The following is a 5,778-nucleotide window of genomic DNA, read 5'->3' on the forward strand; positions in this document are numbered from 1 at the left end:
TGGTTTCTGATTCCTGCTCCACTATTGGGCAAAGCGAGCTTTACCAGGTGGCACAAGAAGCAATCATTTCCGAAAACCGCGGGTCCTGCAATGGAAAGCATACGCGGACCAAGTCATTACGTTGCAGGGGCAAGAACTCGACGCGAAAATTGTTCACCGGCACTCGGGATTGAAGCAAACGAACCGAAGCACACGTAATTATCGATAATTATGCATAATTTTACATAAGTTCTTCGCTCCTGCGCAATCGGGCCCGAAACGATTCAAAAGCGATCTTTTTGTGTCGATCGATGCGCCCAACACGAGTACTGTGGTACACACAATTACGAGAATGAAAGTATCGATAGACAACTTTTACCATCATGGACCGGAGTTGTTCGTTCCTTGGTTGGCTTCGCCAAAAACCAAACTCATCAACTATCCCGGGTGGAGTTTGGGTTCTTTCCTTTCTTACACAATCAATTTTCGAAGAGTCAGCGCCCAGCCATTGGAGCTGTGCATCTTGTTCCCCTTCCTCGCATTCGTAAGGAAAGCAAAAGGGAACACTGTACATGGCCGCACCAAGACCTTTCACGAGTCGATTTGAGCACACCGAAAAACCGGTTCGACCGATATTTGGTCTCGAAGCGCGGCTTTTGCTGGAGAAGCCTCATTTCCTGGTCGCGCTTGGAGCGCGCTTCTGGGAGCTACGGTAACGTTATGTCATCACCGCCAAGTCACGGGCTCTGTCCATCCGAATATGCGGAGTGGAAAATAAACGCGGGTACGTTCCTTTCTCCCACCTGGAATGGGGAATACCCGCATGTATTTGGCAAGAAGTACTAACGGATGGTGTAAGCCGATCGTTCTTCGCCGACTGTACGGAACATGGCGCTTTTGCTTCTTGTTGGACTGCAGATAGGCTGCAGACTTCCAGATCTCGCCGGGGCGCAAAGCAGTAAGAAACTCGCTATTATGTAAGATCCTCGTCGCCCGTTCCTGCAATCCACCGGATCCAGCACAAGTCTAGCTGACTATCGAGGCGAGGATCACGTCACGGATCATATCGGAACTCCTTACGGAGTTTCAGCTTGAACACCTCCGTGCGCCGTACCAGGGAAGTCTAAAGTTTCAAGAAACTCCACTCCCTCCTCCGAAGAAGTGAATGTAACCACCTAGTGCTGGTATGGCAGTTCCACTTCGGTTATGTTATGTGCATCACATAACCAATGCGATACTGCCACCCTGTTACCGAGAAGTGTGCACCGGAGGCATGCACACGGTGGAGAAATTCTGCACTTTCCACTTTCGATCAGTAGACGGCATGGTCCAGGCTTGACCCACTTTTCACGTCGTCACTCCGGACTAAGCTCGGCCCGATCGAGGTCTGGTTTGTTACGGCTGTTTTGCGTCAAACGTCTCACCGACCGCTGCCTCTCTTTGTGGACTTGTGGAAGGAAGCAGAAAAAAAGGTCGACGATTTGATTTCGCCTCCCGGTGACTGAAACGGGAAAAGTGAAATGATTTCCTGCACGCCACCCGCACCTTTAATGCACCATACTTAAAGTGCATCGGTAAAACGTCCATTGTGCAGCACTGATGACATAGCCAATGCATTCTATGGTTCTGGATGATGTAACAGACACGTTGTAATTTTCGTGTGGCGGATATTTAAAGGCCCTTTGGGAATAACATTTTGACCAAGGTGTCTAAAGACGGGCTGGAATCTGTTATTAGAGATTATGTTAACAGTAAAAACAGGCAAGTTTACAGGCAACCAAAAGCTTATGCAGTGAGAATAATTAGGAACGATATTATGTTTTTAATGTACTCTATATTCAAACACGCGCATTTATCTCTACCCTTTATCTGTACCAATCTTGTCCAACACTTCCAACTTACCTGCAACACTTATGGTGTAACACTTATGGCGCACTGTTCCGAATCCTTCCGCATCGAACCGTAAGCGTAACGTAACACTGGGATCTTCTTCATGTCATCTCGCCGAGTTTCAATTGCTTCGCACATTGCGTTACGCACATTTAGTTACTCGCCTACCCACCAGAAGACCCATATCCATCGGTGAACGGGCGCACAAAAATTGCCAACCCGTGTAAATGTCCCGTACCAGACAACCCGCAGAAAAAAAGAATGTGTTCCAAAAATCGAATCGAACAAAATAAAAGATCAAATCAAGGCACTCACCTACTGCTTTACTGTGCCACACACATAAAAATCCATAGTATACGCAGTAGGACGGTAAGCCTGCAATCGTAACCGAATTGCACCGTCAAAAGTAATTGCCCGAATCCGACACTTCCCAGTGAGCGTAACCGACCCAGTAAAATGGCGCCATTTCCCTCACGCCTGCGCCACCATCGCTCATCGTTTGTCCGTTTGCTGTGAGAGATTTTAAAATTCATGCCGATTGCGTAACTTTTGGAAGACGACAACACGGCACGATCACCACCTGCGCCTAACAGTGCAGAAGTGTGGCAGGCCGCTTGAACGCCAGCGAAGAAGGGAGAAAACGGCCAATTTTCATCCTGAAACTCGAACGAAAAATGCGGAACAGTCGCCAACATGTAGTAGCAGTTGTGTCAAATCTACTCCCCGCTCAACGATGACTGCCGAAATGGGGGAATTCGTTCAAGCTTTAAGCTTCCACTTCAAAGCAAACGAAAGCCACAGCTCTGGCCATCCCTTCCCTCACCTTAGCCAGATAAGAAAAAGTATCAAAATCGCGGTTAAGTGACGCACTGAAAAATTTGAAATGGAAAATAGACAAACGCATGGCGACCAACCTCCACGTCCCCGACAACTGCGGACATATACGCACACACCAACCCGCTGAAAGACATACCCGAAACCCGTGGCCGAGATCGAAGATGAATTGTAATACAAATAAGCGATTTGATCGTTACATAATTGTCCCCAGACCCGGAGTGGTAAGCTTTTTCGTCTGCTTTTTCTTTGCTACTCTCGTTCGTTTACTACACGAATGGCGGGAAACACAGAAGCGAAGGAAGCGAACGAAATGAAGAAATGAAACAGTCCTCCACCAGCAATAGACCTGCTTTCCGATCGCTTGAGGAAACTGGGACGGTAACACTCGCAGCCGTTCGAAATATTATTATGTCACACTGGAACATGCCGAAAGAGACCCACAAAACCACGCCATAAGCAAGATCCTACCACTCTAGCCAAGCGTCATGCTATGCGACTACTATGCGCAGTATGATGTTGCATTTTGGAGATTTGCTCTCATGAATCAGCGAGTGACAGGGACACTAGATAAGGATAAACGCTGTAATAGAGTGCCGCTTAATTTGGTGTTAAATGACGGGTTTATTCTAATCATTTTACGTCATTTTCGATTACAGCACATGTGTATGTAGAGAGACTGGAACTAGAGCGTCGATACTCTTTTATGACGTCTTAATATGCTTTGCAAGTAACCTTCTACTCGAACCACCAGCAGATTGATTGTGGAGTACGTAGTATGCATGTAAGATTGTATCGAAACCGGAACGATCAGCGGCAAACCTTCGTACAGCTGTCAAAGCCACGATTCCATTATTTGTCGACCATTTCGAAGCGAATTGCTTTCGGCCACGTGACGCGAAGCGATCGAAAGACCAAAGTTTGCCCGGCACGGCAACACCAAAGCCTATTGACATCATTTTTTTTTCTTTGCATTTTGTTTCTACTCCCGTGCCATTTCCAATTCCATATCCCAGTGCTCCTAATGCTGGTAATGGAATGGCAGTCAATGTAGGCTAATGCGGGACTCTGCACCATGCAAACGGCGACTGCTCACCATTTCACGACAGCTTCCCCGGACTGTGCCGTGAACTTTCACTTTTATTCACACACAGCTTCACGGCACACCGACCGAGATTGCCCACAGACATGGGCGGCCGCAACAGGAATCAAGGAAGCTCGTGGCAAGCAAGGTGAAGCGTACAGTTCTCCCTTCCTACCCAGCGCATGCATTAGCCCAAAGAAGCAATCGTCACGCTCGTGCAGCCGTTCGTTCGTGTGTTCCCTGTGCGATGTAAATGTCTGGAAACCAGGAAATGGATGAAGCACGAAGATTTATTCATTCTTTCCACAGAGCGTTGCGGGTCCGTGTTGCAAATCCGATTGCACAACGACCGGCGACGTCAGGGATCGAAGCGTGTCCCAGCCACGCCGAGATCGCGCCATAGAATCGCATATCCCTTCTTCATCCGGAGCGAATACTGACAGGTAGGGGGCCACACGGACAAAAGGTTTTTTTTCTTCTTTTTGTGGGTCAAACGATCGCAAAACAGCCTCAGGAAATCCTCAGGAGATCCTCCGGTTATGCCGCTTGACACTCAGCACCGGCCTAAAGAAACAGATACCTCAGCAGAGTTGTGTACTCTGAAGACATCAATGAGGGAGATGTCGGGAAAGGTACGTACGGTTAAGTAACCGGTAAAGTACACGGCCGCTGTCGCGAGAGGTTTTGTTGGTGAAGCGCTTGCGAAGACTTTGTTATTTCCAGGAAATTATAGCCTCACAAACCGCTCCGGATGACCTTTGGATGCGTTCTTTCGTACGGCGTTAGAAGCTAAGCCTGGAGTCACTTTGTGCAACTCCCGATGGTGATTACTGCACGGCTTACGCCGTGTCTCGTCTGCATCGTAGCATAAACGTAATCTTTCATATGCTGTACGATTACCAAACCATAACTTCCTCATTTCCCCACGCATCGCATTTCCCAGATGCATGGAGAGTAAAATCTACCCAGTTACCCAACTACTGCAGCTACCTGTTGCCACCGGTGGTTAGATCACCAACTAGTTCCACAGCCGGTGTGGAAGTGGAAGGGCCATCGAATATACTTGGGCCCGGATCGAGAATCAGGTCTTCTTTCACCTTACTTCCCCTGCGGAATGCTAATGTCGAACTTGCGGTTCGGTAGCGGCGCAGGCGTAAGTCCGATCCGTAACCGATCGACGGATCGAAAGGTCTTAATGCCGCCGATACCGTATTATACAATCCCGCGTGTGGAAAGGCATGGCGTGAAACGTTGGCCCGAATAGGCAGGTTGCTAGGTACGACGCGCACCCCTGTTCACTCACGATCTCGTTCAATCTCGATCGACGTGCAGCATGGAAAGGAACAGGCCATAATTCTTACGAGATTACATGAAGACTCATTCGAAGGAACGACAGACCCCTTAACACGCCGTGGGACGCATGGCTTATGAGCGCTATACTACCGGAAGACACTAGGCCAATGAGCCAGGGTAAGCAATTGAACGAAAAGCGGGCCAACTCCGACTGCTCAACAGTACAAGTTGTGCCGCATTTTTGCACGTTGCATAAGATGTGGGGTGCTTCTGCATCACATCGTTTTCTTCCAATTTTCCCCACAATTAAATTGCACTGTTTAGCTAAGATTTACGACGAAGGTGTTACGTGGTGTGTGCTAAGCTTGGTTTTTTTTTGCTTTCCCAAAGTCAACATGTGTAGCATTTGATGATCGTGTTCAACTATAATTAAGCCACAGATCGTAAAGAAATAGATTCACCTTGCTCCGCTATCTACTGAAAGCCGCAAAAAATATCTACCAAAAATCGAATGCGCTAGGATGCGTCACCTCCAATCGCGCTTATCTCGCTGACCAAATACCGGAATTGCAGGTCATCTTGCCTGTCCCAATTCCTTCCTGTTCCATCCTCCAACGATGCTTTTAGCAAATACGCTACCGATCGGATACCATCCGGGAGCTTAACAAACCATTGCGATAAGCTCTGCACACTCGCAC

Source organism: Anopheles funestus, chromosome 2RL, assembly GCF_943734845.2.
Source record: "Anopheles funestus chromosome 2RL, idAnoFuneDA-416_04, whole genome shotgun sequence".
Taxonomy (NCBI): domain Eukaryota; kingdom Metazoa; phylum Arthropoda; class Insecta; order Diptera; family Culicidae; genus Anopheles; species Anopheles funestus.